The following is a 13,343-nucleotide window of genomic DNA, read 5'->3' on the forward strand; positions in this document are numbered from 1 at the left end:
ACAAAGCTCCTGGGCATGGTGTGGATATCGGGGACATATACATGCATAGACCAAACGTCCGCCAATACCCAATGGTTCCCGGGGACATCTGCCTCCGAAATCTCACCGCTCATCCGGCCGTACCTAAGATCTTGCTCATATATACAGGTGCTCATCCAACATCTTCTCCTCCTTCCGCAGATTTAGCCCTAGTCTATCTCACTGATGTCCCTAATCTCCTTCCACTGCTGGTCGGCGCCGAGGACATGCACCTTGAAGGCCTCTCTGTACTTGTGCACCACCATCAGCACCCCTCTTGGAGTCGCCCCGAGATACTTGCGACAGGATGACAGGTTGCCTTCAATGTCCAGCATTGGCGCGACGGCCGTGCTCATGAACGCACCAGACTCCGCGTCATGTTCCCACAACTCCACGACACCCGAGTAAGAGATGGAGTAGAACTGCCCGTGATGGTGGATGGCGTCCTCGACACCGTCACGCGATGGTGCCAACCTCCAGGTAGGGTCCTCCACGGTGGCGAAGGCCGGGGCATCGAAAATTCGGTGCGGGATTAGCATGGCGGTGTAGTTGCCGCGGCGCGGAGATGCTGAGAGGACCACCTTCCGGTAGAACCCAGTGCACATCTGGTGGGCACTGAGTGTGAGCGTCCCCATCCCGTCCGGCCCCCAAAAGTGGTCTTTAAACGGCGGCCCACAGCCAAACCGAGCAGTCAAGAGGTGGTCAACCTGGAAGCAGAAGCAGTCACCTGCGTAGGTCAAAAGGACTCCAGTGGTAGAGATATGCGGGAGTGCGTGCTGCTCGCCTGTAGCCGGGTTAATGATGTAGATCTGGGCACGGTCGTCCGCACTAGCGAGCCATCCGCATGAGGAGCCCAGGACCAAGTGTCCGGGATACGGGGCGGGCATGGTGGGCTCATGCACGACTGCCAGGATGGGGTTGGGGACACGGAGGTCATCAGGCATGGTGGCCTTGCTCTCAGTCGAAATCAATATGGTCTCTTCCTCGTGATAGGGCTGTTCGTCGTCGTAGTCGACATTGACCTCGACATGGGCGTAACTACGGCACCTGTACTGGGCGAGCGCTTTGTCGTTGTGGACATTGTTTACCCCAACAAACTGCGGGATGTCGGAGATGTCCCTAGTCTCCTTCCACTGCCCGTCATCCTCGAGGACATAGCACACACACTTCTCTGGGTACTTGAGCACCACCATCAGCTGCCCTCCAGGCGCCGCTGCCAGATACTTGCGGCCTAACGATGAGCTGGCGTCTGCTTTTGTCTTGGATGACCAGCCTTGGCGCGACGGCGGTGCTCATGAACGCACCGGACTCCGCGTCACGTTCCCACGACTCGACGTCGCCCGAGTAGGATACAGAGTAGAACTTGCCGTCGTGGTGGATGGCGTCCTCGACGCCGTCACGCGATGGCGCCAGCCTCCAGGCAGGTTCCTCCGCCGTGGCGAAGGCGGGGGCGCCGAAATCTCGATGGAGGATCAGCATGGCGGTGTAGCTGTCGGGGCACGGGGACGCTGAGAGGACCACCTTTTGGTAGAAGTAGGCGCGCATCTCTTTGGCTCTGAGTGTGAATGTCGCCATCCCGTGTGGCCCGTGATGGCGATGCCGATGCTCATGTCGGACAACTACATAGTGTGGGCGATCAAGGCTCAGGCGATCCTCGACGCCCACACTCTGTGGGAGGCGGTGGCGCCGGGCGACGCGGCGGTGAAGGGAAAAAAGTGCAAGATGGCATGCGCGATGATCCTCGATGGGCTACCGGAGGACGAGCTGCTGCAGGTGGTGACGAAGCTCACCGCCAGGGAGGTATGGGACTCCCTGAAGGTGAGGTTAGTCGGCGCCGATCGGCTGCACGCGGCGAGGCGGGCGATGGCGAGGCGCTGGATGCGTACGCCAGGAGGCTGGCGGGGATGATGGCGCGGTTCGCGAACCTCGGCGAGACGCTGGGCGACGCGGCGCTCATGAAGAAGCTCCTGGACAGAGTGCCCGATCGCATGTTCCCCATCGTCGCTGGCATCAAGCAGTTCTGCAACCTCGATGAGATCACGTTCGACGAGGCACTCGGGCGGCTGCGCGCGTTCGACGAGTGGGTTCGGCTTCATGGACAAGACGGCAGCAAGCGTGGGGCGATCAACTGCTGCTGACCATAGTGCAATGATGGGCACGAGAGCGGCAGCAGGGAGGAGCTCACGACGACGACGAGCGGAGCGTGGCGTCGGGCAACGGAGGCAATCGCCGCGGGCGCTCCAACAAGTGCGGCGAGCGCGGCCACTTCAAGCACGATCGCCCCAGTTGCGGCGGGAGTCAGCCGCGGAGCGCGCGATGCTGGCGGACGTCGGCGTCGAGGCTGGCGGATGTCGGTGTCGAGGACGACGGCCTCCTCTAGGTCGTGGCTTAGGGGGTGAACTGTAGGGCAATAAGCCACAGCGAGCGGCGACGCGGTGCGCGAGTGTGCGCGCGGTGGATGCGTCGGGCTCGACCCGTGGCAGGCTTGGTCGGGTGCGTGCGTGACCAAGGGTGTGTGTGTGTGTGTCCACGCATACGAGCGCGTGGGCCGTTGTGTGTAGGCGAGATACGTGGAGGAGTGACCACGTCGGGGCGCTGGACTCGAGCCATGGCGACTGCATGTGTGCGCGTCGGGTGCACGAGCCTGGGAGCGCGGGACGTGGGGGGTGCGCGAGTGGGGTGCGTGGGAGAGCGGCGCGGCGCGTCTGTGCATGCCCGTATAAAGCCTGCTCCCTCCTCCGTTTTGTAGTTTGCGGGATCGAGTTCGTGCTAGAGGAAGAAAAAAGGCCGTTCGTGCGCCGGCAAAAACCACCTGTGTCCATTGTCTCCTCCTTCTTCATCCTTCTTCTTTGTTGGTTCGTGCCACAGCGAGAGAGAGAGGAGAGCTAGGGCAGGCTAGGGTTAGGGTTTTGACGCCAACAACTACTGCCACCACGCCTCTCAAAGGTCCCCTCACAATGATCTTGACCATAGCCATGACCGTCCTCGATCTGCCCTCCTTGACCACGATCTACACTTCACCTGCATGCGTGCATTCTCCATCATCATCTTAAACTACAAACGGCAACACACACAAAAAAAAAAGATACATGCACACTAGAATATTCACACCCGGCCGTTGGGACACATGGGCAATTATCTAGTTTAATATATAAAAAAACCGGTATTAGGTATATGCACGTCAGATGTGGGCGGGGCAAAAAAAATTCTTTGATGGTGAAAGAGGTTCAAATCAGTCGATACGAACGAAGGGCTGAGATGAATTTGAAAGGGTCGATCCGTGGGAGAGGTCGATTGACCAATCATAGAGGAGCAATCAATGTTTCCTTGGGATAGAGGAACCCTACCCTACGTACCTAGCTAGTGACCGAAGCGAGCGCTCCACCCACTCACGCCAGAAGGAAGAAAACTCATGATTCTTCTTCCCCACATTTTCCGTGTAGACGTCAGATGTGAACCGATGGCTGAGATTGACTTGAAAATGTGAGCGATCCGCGTGAGAGGCGGATTGGCCAATCACGCAGCAACAAATCCGTGGGAACCTACGCAGGAACTCGCATTGACGGTAGATGTGAACCGATGGCTGGGATTTAGTGGAAAGGAGGGAGCGATCCGCGTGAGAGGCGGATTGGCCAATCACGCAGCAGCAAATCCGTGGGAACCTACACACGAACTCGCGTGGACGGTAGATGTGAACCGATGGCTGGGATTTAGTGGAAAGGAGGGAGCGATCCGCGTGAGAGGCGGATTGGCCAATCACGCAGCAGCAAATCCGTGGGAACCTACGCAGGAACTCGCATGGACGGTAGATGTGAACCGATGGCTGGAATTTAGTGGAAAGGAGGGAGCGATCCGCGTGAGAGGCGATCACGCAGCAGCAAGCAATCCGTGGGCCCTACCTAATAATAACCTAACCTAACGAGGAGAAACACGCCCGACGCCCCACGCGAGCACAGCAGCAATCCATTCCCCTCCCCACCCACCCACATCGCCGCCGCCGTCTTCCTCCCTCGGACCTCGCCGCCGTCTTCCTCCCTCGGACCTCGCCGCCGTCACCCACCGCCCCTCAGACCTCGCCGCCGCCCCCTCCCCTCCCCTCGCCTCGCAGCAGAGAAGACAAGACAAGAGGAGGAGGGAGGTAGAGCGATCGACCGAGCAGGTTAGGTCAGGCGGCGGCGGCGGCGCGTCCAGATCCGCCATCCATTGGCGTCAACTTCCTCTTCGACCATGCGCTCCGGCCTTCTTCTTCAGAATCACGCGCCAGAGGAGGAGGGAGTTCATGCTTCAAGAGCTTAAGAATGAAGTCTTATATTAAGTTACTGACCCTAACTGTTAGAATGATGAAGTCTTCATGATTCTGCACACGATTTACTTGTTTGAATGTAGAATTCCAAAGTTGGGGTCCTTCTCCGTAATTTAAGCACTACTGATGATGGCACATGAAGTATGCTAACTGGATGATCATCTGTAAAATTTGTGCATTCTTATACTTCCTTTCCAGTAGTTTAGTATTTTTTTCCCTTGTCTATTCCACTTTCATCACATTGCTAGTCTATGCTTTTGATCTGCCATCATTCTCACTCCCAAGGGATCAAAATATATACTCACTGAAACATGTGGGCAAATTAGTACTACCTCCGTACGGAATTTACTTGTTGCTCAAATGGTTGTATCTAGGCGTATTTCACTGCTAGATACATCCGTTTGAGCGACAAGTAATTCCGGACGGAGGGAGTACTAGTCTTGTAGGACTAGCAAAATATTCAGGGCTTTGCTGTATGTCTCTAGATTATGATTTGCAGTTGTGCACTGCTGCCTGCTGGAGAATGCTCTACATGTTTTTATTCTTCGCTGTTAACACCTGTGACTATGAGTGCAGGGAGTTATAAATGCTGCTCTTGGAAACACAAGTCAATATGATGACTGGAGGTGGCATATGTATGACACAGTCAAAGGAAGTGATTGGCTGGGTAAGTTTACATGGAGAAACAGATTAAGAAATGCATGGCAATGTTTCAACAGTGTAACATTTCTTTTTCTTTGACCCCTTTGACTTTGAAGCTTCTGACATGATATTCTTATTCATCTCCAGGTGACCAAGATGCTATCCAGTATGTGTAGAGAAGCACCAAAGACTGTTATAGAGCCTGAGAACCATGGATTACCATTTTTCAAAACTCTAGATGGAAAAAATTTATAAACGAGCTTTTGGAGGCCAAAGCTTAGATTTTGGACAAGGTAATTTGCCTTCCATCATCAAGATGCATGCTTATGTGGCAAGTGTGTGTGTTGAATCCAGTAACTGATGAGTGCTTGTCCAGCTTCCCAGCCTGCAATGTGTGTGATATCAAATGCATCCATTATCTTCACAATGGGATCGTTTGGTGCAAATATTAACTGGTTGCTGAATTTTATTATCCACACAACTTGTTTGGTTTTGGTTTTGGTGCTGGAACCAATTATAGGGCTCCATTACATGATCTGGTTTTGTAATAAGTACATCTAGCTTAACAGAAAAAATATATATGCAAACTTTGGTTCCCATTAAGCAAAATTGTCTCCCAATCACTCACGATGCTTATGTGTAACATCCAGCGCTTTCATTTTTGGTAGCAAGTTGCAGCACGAGAAGACATGGAGTTGTACAGTTGCTAGCCTTCGATTGCCCTACTATTGTGCGGTCCAAACTGTCTACATTTAGTAGTTCTTCTAACATGCAAAATGACTAGTAAACGCGGGGGTCTACTATTGAAGCAAATGTTGATATGAATAAAACAACACCCTTCATGGCCACAGAACATTATCTATCGTGAGGTCGGCCTCTCAGTTCAGTTGCGCGCATCTGTATTAAATCAACAGTTTATCTCCCATTATGTTTGCACTTTTGGGTCTACGCTATTGTACTTTGAGTGAATGTTATTGTGATGTACGTATGATGATTTTCTAGGGCATGCTTGATTTTTATTAGCATTGTTAGATGTTGTCAGACATGACAGAAGAAATAAGTCCAGAGGAACATCTATCTTTCTTTTGTGGGTCTTTGGTTTTGCTGGAAATGTCATTGTGCTTGCAAGACAAGTACACATGTTGATTGTGATGGACTCTGAAGTATCCACTATCCCACTAGTAGAGTACAGGTTTCATTCATACTACAGAAGCTGATTTCTCCATGCAAGTAGGAAGGAACCACTGTTTCAAATAGCCCGCTATAGCTCCGCTATAGCATGCTATAGCGTTTACAAAAGGTCTTGCGCTAAGAGACTTTGGTCCAAACAAATGAACAAACATTTTAAATAGCGCGCTATAGCTCCGCTATAGCACACTATAGCATTTGAAAGAGGTCCGGCGCTAAGATGCTTAGCGCGCTATTTAAAACTTTGGAAGTAACACATACACTCATGTCAGTGTACGTGCTACATTCAGTATTTCACATGCGAGCAATTGTGTTACGGAATTGAAAACTATTTAGAAACACCACTTGCATGCCTCGTAGTTTAACATCGTCTTCGCTCTCCCTCTGACCCCGTCTATTCTCTGTAGGTAGGTAGAGTGGCAGGCCAGCGACCTGGATGATGCCCATAGCCTCCACAGTCGCGCGAGCTCTGCTCCTTCTCCACATTCACGCGCCGGGAGAGGAGCCTCCGGTTCCTGCTCCTACCCCAACGCCATGGAAGGTGCCCTCCCATCTCCTCTCTCTGTTTGGTTCCAAAAGGGACATCATTTGTGGTAGCGAGTTGCAGCACGAGAACAAATCATGTCCTGCACTTCCTAGTCTGTCTCCTAGGCTTGATGCCATTTTTATAGGCTTGATAGGTCGGTTCTCATATTCAACTGCAAATGCTGCCATGTTTGGACACCAACCATCAATTTAGAGTTGAAAAATGTTAATGCTACGAAACAAGAAATATTTATGTAACCTGTATGTGTGAAACCCAGTTTTGGTCATTGCCCTAATCTTATTCATCCTCAGGTGACCGATATGCCATCCAGTACATGTGTACAGAAGCACCAAAAGCTGTTCTAGAGCTTGAGAACTACGGATTACCATTTTCTAAAACCAAAGATGGGAAAACTTTATCAACGTGCTTTTGGAGGACAAAGCTTAGATTTTGGAAAAGGTAATTTGCCATATGCCATATGTCACCAACTATTTTTCTGCTTGTCATACGCTCACTGTCGTTGAAACTCAATTTATCTATGCAATTTTCCTTTTCCCGTAAGAGCATGGTTTTTGTGTAGCCGCATGGTTTGTCCACATGATTCTTGAATGAAAGAAGTAATACACTCATGCAATTATTCGTTTCTGGTTTCTTGTGCTATCCGACTACTTGCGTTGTTATGACAGTAGGAATTCAGAAACATATATTCCTGTTATCTTGATAACAAAGGAGGAGCACAAAGCCCAAATCTTTTCTGATCCAGTCTGAAAGTTTGAGGGACCACATGTACCTTTAGCCTGCAGATATTGCTGGAGAAAAATATTGCAGAGTAGTGCATACAAATCAGACTTTGTTAAATCCTGCCAAAACTGGGCCCTGAACCTCAGTTCTTGAGTTCTAACTTGTTAAGACTGGCCTCTAGTTTTTGCCGTTGTTGTTACATCAGTAGCTAGAGGTGAAGAACAATAAACTTCCGGTTATATTTTGCGTCAGTGCAAGATAATCTCATTTCCAATTTATAGGAAAACTGGAAACTTTTTTGGTTGTCACCTTTGTTTTGTGTTGTGCTCATTAGATATACCTTACTAGGTTGTTCAAATGAAGGAAAATGAATAACCTGGAAGTAATCAACTGGAATGCCTTTTAAGTTTCACCTATTTGGTGGGTTTTCAGTGCATAGCAATTATTGGGTCCTTCTAGAACAAACGACTATGGAATACACCATTGTTTTTCTTATTTTTCCTGGAACCAATATAATTCTTAATTTTTCTTCTTAGTGAACCAATGTAATTTAGTTTACTTAACCATTGCAGCAGCATCCTTATTTTGTTTCTGAAATGGAGCAGTGCCTTTTGGTGTATGTTTAGTCAGTATTACTCCTCATGAGAGCTCCTGCCATTCTTGCTGCATGGTTGCATCTTTCTCTTGTTGAGTTCAGTGATTTTACTCTGAATCATATGTTCTTTTCCCTCTTTTGCCCCTTCTCAATTTCGCATAGCTACTTTCTTTCTTGTCCTATAATTTGAGCTTGTTATCTATGGGCAAAGCTAATAGTTTGAGGCTGCATACACGTCGTCGCCTAATCGCTATCGAGTGGAAATTTTCCCTCTCCCTAAGAGCGTGGTTTTTGTGCAGCCGCATGTTTTGTCCACATGATTCTTGAATGAAAGAAAATAATACACTGGTGCAATTGTTTGATTCTGGTTTCTTGTGTTATCTGAACTGAAAGTGTTCTGACAGTAGGAATTTAGAAACATATATTCTTGTGTTATCTTGATAACAAAGGAGGAGCACAAAGCCCAAATCTTTCTTGATCCAATCTAAAAGTTTGAAGGACCACATGTACCTTTAGCTTGCAAATATCAAGGGAGCGAAATTTTGAGTAGTACTGCATATCGGTTGGACATGGTTACATCCTGCCAAAACTGGGCCCTGAAGCTCATTTTTTGAGTTCTGACTTGTGAAGACTGGCCTCTAGTGCTGCCATTGCTGAGCAAGCTTTCCTTGTCACACTTTCTATGTTGAGTGTGATGTGAAGATCTCTTGTTCAACTGCTTTACAAACACCTCCAGTTCTATTTTTTGACATCTGTGAGCCATATGTCATCTTCATAGTAAAAAGAACACTTTGTGTTACTTGTCACCAACTTAGCGAATTTACTCCTTGAGTGCTAATTTAGCTCTGATTTTATGAGCAGGTTGATGTATGAGCTGGCTGGTCCTGGCATCGTGCCCTCGTGTGCATGGGCATATGCGACTCTTGTCGGTGCCACCTGGTGGTTGTCCTCATGGTCTTCTTCACGCTCGCGAACCCTCCCCCGTGGCTACGGTTTCTGGGATGGTGTCGCCTCCAACTCCGGGTTTGTCTGGTTCGTCCCCTTTGACGCATACCACACTCCCACGCGCAGCTCCGCCTGATGGTGTTCTTGCGCCCGGTGGCCACGGGACACACGTGTGCTATGGTGCAACCCTGGTGCGGCGGTGGCTTCATCCACCGCGTGATGGCGGTGGATGACTGCCCCGCAACCCTGGTGGCGGCTGTCCATGGCATCGTCTACAAAATCTTCAGGTGAGTTCATCACCCTCCTCTGGCTTCCTCCTCTCTGCTCTGAAGCATGTGGCCTTCGTGCCGCAGCTGTACTTTGTCCTGATTCATGGCCATCGAGCCATTGGTGTTCCAAGGCTAGGGTGTGGCTACTGCTGCTCTTAATTGGCTCGAATTAGTATTGTTCTAGATCAATTGACTTGTGCTAAATACTATAATTGATGCTTGCTATGACATCTGCATATTGTAATTGCACTCGAGTCATCTCTTCCAGGTTAATTTTAAATGCAAATGTGTGAAATGTCATCCTTTTGCAACTGCCACATTGATAGCTTAGTGCCACTAGACTCCCAGGTCCTTGTGTAGTTTGCTTAGGTCCTTTACGAGGCTAGCTCAACTTTGGTTCTAACTCATATCATATTTGGTCCTGCTGCATCATGCGTGTGTGGTTCATGATGGTCACATGCTATCTAATCAAGGTTGTTGTTTTGCTACATAAAGTGAGTGGTATCTCGGTTGGTACCTGATCTAGTTCACTGTTTATTTTACTTGCCTGGTACTGCATGGTTTATTGTGAAATAAAGTCAACAGCTCGATTGATCCCTCTCGTTCCGGTTTTTTTGATGCTCTCGTCTAGCGTGCCTATTCCTATTCTCGTTGGTTGCGAAACCAAATTACTAGGGTTGTCTGGGTAGTTCTGTCCTTGTTTGGGTTTACTCCTAGGTTCTTCTGTAGTAGTAGTTTTATTCCCACGTCCTGCTGAGGCCAAATCGATCCATTTGCTTGGTTCAGTTTCCATAGACCTCTCCATGCTCAAGATGAGAAAATCATGCGGTCAATCTTCTTGATGCCACCATTGGTGTCATTTTCTTACCATCATATTATATGTACCACCGAACAATCAATCTTTAATCTTCGCTTCTGTAAAACCAGGCTTTCTTCTGTTATGCATGGAGTGTTTGCTTGCACTTGTTTGCTGTGATGCAAAAGCAGCTCATTCAATTTGACATGTGCAACCAATGTGCACAGCTTGCATTTAAATTCCAGCCTAACTAGCTTTTATTTGAAGCCATTTAGATCAAGCCATCTAAGTTTGCTGTGTTTTCGCCTAACTAGCTTTTTCTTGTTCTTTAGGTTCTCAAGGGGGTTATGTTTAGGACAGCCACAGAGCACAAAGAACAAACATGCTCCTTCTGCAAGAGGGTAACGATCATGATGATACTCTTTATCATTTTGTTAAATGAAATGTGTCCTATCAATGCTTGCTGGATGATAGCTAGCCCTATTGGGTAGTATAGGTAATTCTTTGTGCTTCACAACATTCAAGAGCTCTTTAGTCCTGCCAAAACGAGGTTTTGATGTTTCTCTCATACAAAATATTCATATCTAGTCCTATATGATGCGTTTGTGCATGATGGGTGGCACGTACTACTGTACTAGCTAGGTAATAAGCTTGTTTTGCTACCGAATGATTGAATGGTGTCTCAGTTTGCACCTCATCTAGCTCACCACCTAAAAATGCCACTGATTGGTTAGTACTCCCCTTCTTGGTGGGCTAAACATATTCGTCTGTTCGATTTGGAGCAGTAGGCGCTCTCCATTGACCACTTGGGCCACACGCCTAAGCTGTTGATTGCGTTATTTTATTCATCTTCTCTATATATTTATTTGATTGCCTGTTACATCTGCGCTTTAAATACTCAGAATGCTACTGTCACATTTCTTTATGTTGACTGGCTAGATTTTGTTGCAGGCGATGTGCATTACGCTCTTCAAGGGACCATGCCGATGTAAAGCAGCAGCGGCCTTTGGTACGCCGCGCCGCCCAACCTTTTGTCTCCTTTACCTGGTTTGTCGGTATCACCATGGCCGGGATCTGCTCTTCCTTTCCTGTAAGCACACACCTCCCCCTTCCATGCATGCCACTGTTTCAGACTGAGTTTTGTTCATTTGTTTAGAGCATTCTCTTGGGTTTGGTCACTCTATGACGCCATCGGTATCAAATTCTTGCAATCTAGTTCTGCCTCTTTGAGTGACAATGTGTATGATGGATGGTCACGTATTACTGTACTAGCTAGGTAGTAAGCTTGTTTTGCTACTGATTGAATGCTATCTCAGTTTGTACCTCATGTAGCTCGCCGCCTAAAATTGCCTGGTGATAGACACTGTTTGGTTAGTTCTCTCGTTCTTGGTGGGTTAAATGTTATTATTTATTTGATTTTGGGGCAGCAGGCGCTCTCCACCGACGCCTGAGCAGTTGATTCCCTCATTTTATTCATCTTCTCCATATATCCAGTTGATTGCCTGCTACATATCCCAGTAAATACTCTTCTTGTCATGATGTTCTTTGCAGTCCTTGGCTTCCTTTCTCCATCCAACACAACATGGATGGGCTGATGATATCTATGCTCTTGCTTTGGGTTTTCATGGGCTTGCTTGTTGGCTGCTCTTCTTCACGTCTCTACAAGTTGTTCAAAGAACATTGCCTTGAGGATATCATTCACCTTTCATGGCAGTGTGTTCGCCATTTTCTTCTTGAATATTCTTGTCTGGGGCACAAGTCCTCTGGTGTAGTTCCATTCACCACAATGTTTGCCCTTGTCCTCTGGTTTGGTCTCTGGGCACCTTTACTGTTTGTTGGGAGTCTCCTTGGTTTCAAGAAACCTGTCACTGAAGATCATGTGAAAACAAACCTGAGCAAGCCTGGTACATGAACTTAATCTTTTCGATTCAAATTTGAGGGACCCTTCCATTTGGAGCTGTGTTCATTGAGCTCTTATTTATCATGGCATCCATCTGGCTGCATCAATTTTACTACTCCCTCTGTCCCATAATCTAAGACATTTTTGACACTAGACCTGTGCCAAAAAAACGTCCTACATTATGGGACGGAGGGAGTACACTTTTGGGTTTCTCTTCCTCGTCTTACTGATTCTGACCGTGACATGTGCCAAGTTGTTGATATTTTCTCTACTACTTCTGACTGTGGCCGGTGAACATCGTCCTCTAAATTTAGCTACCTGAGTTTTGAAATCTGGTTGTTAAGGTGCACTCGGAAGCTGCTTATGTATTGATGTCCCATTTAACATGTCCTTTTTTTATACAAACATTCATTTTGCTATCTCGATGCATTCTGAAACTGTTAATTTGCATCATCCAGGAATGCATCCAGGGAAGTTTGAGAATGTCAGGAAGGAGGCCACCATGCCGAGTGGAGGAGCAGCCATCACGCCTGGATCTACGAGGCCTGAATGTGTGACATGAGTCATCATCCGTGGCTTTCGCACGCATGTACCAAGATACATACCCTTGTACTTTGGTTGTTTTGCAGATCCCTGATGGTTTCCTTTTTGTATAGATGAGAGTTTGAGACCCTAGAGTGCATCCAGACTAGGGTATGCCGGCACTCTTCCTGTTTTTGTTACATGTGGATATGTTTGGTGAATGATCAACCATAGTATTATCCTGTCGGTTTCTTTGTTTGCCATCCTGTGTTGGTGTTGATGTGGCTGGTTGTGAACATATGATTAATCAAAGTGTTTCGAGCAAACCCTTTCCTCTTGTTTGTCCATGTGGATGCATTATTGCAAGTGCATTGAGGAAGGAGCTTGGGCGAGTCCTGGTTTTATAAAAAGTAAAAAAATAATATAAATCATGTGTCTTGTTGTGGTTACACTCAACAAATGTTCTCACTCACTGGGTTATCTCTTCATTTGCCTCGCAAAACAAAACGAAAAATGCTTTATTTTCCTCACAAAAGAGAATAAAAAGTCAGTTATGTTGCGCAGAATCCAGTGATAGAATTTAGTAAGATGTGTCAATCTTGCCCAAAAGAAAAACCATGGCAATTAACAATCCTCTTTCTTGGAAACAGATGCGCCCAGGAATGCACTGCTATAATAGTCGTCATCAAGTCATTTAACACCCTAGGGATGCACACCAGCAAGCAAGGGCCTGGACTGCGCCATGTCACCGATCCGTGAGTGAGGCTTGCGCCATGTCACTTATCCGCGGCACCGTAGCCTCCTTGTTCTCTCCATCATGCCTTCTTCCAAGACCAAACCATCTCTAGATATACTAGCCATAGTCATCCATCCGCGTGCGGGGTGCGCGTGCGCCATC

At 47.8% G+C, this 13,343-nt stretch overlaps 1 pseudogene; it reads left to right on the forward strand.

Annotated features, from left to right (window-relative positions):
• The first annotated feature begins 9,177 nt into the window (after nt 1-9,177).
• LOC123158762 (transmembrane 9 superfamily member 9-like) lies at nt 9,178-12,280 on the forward strand (annotated as a pseudogene).
• Nucleotides 12,281-13,343: the final 1,063 nt, after the last annotated feature.

Source organism: Triticum aestivum, chromosome 7B (assembly GCF_018294505.1).
Source record: "Triticum aestivum cultivar Chinese Spring chromosome 7B, IWGSC CS RefSeq v2.1, whole genome shotgun sequence".
NCBI lineage: Eukaryota > Viridiplantae > Streptophyta > Magnoliopsida > Poales > Poaceae > Triticum > Triticum aestivum.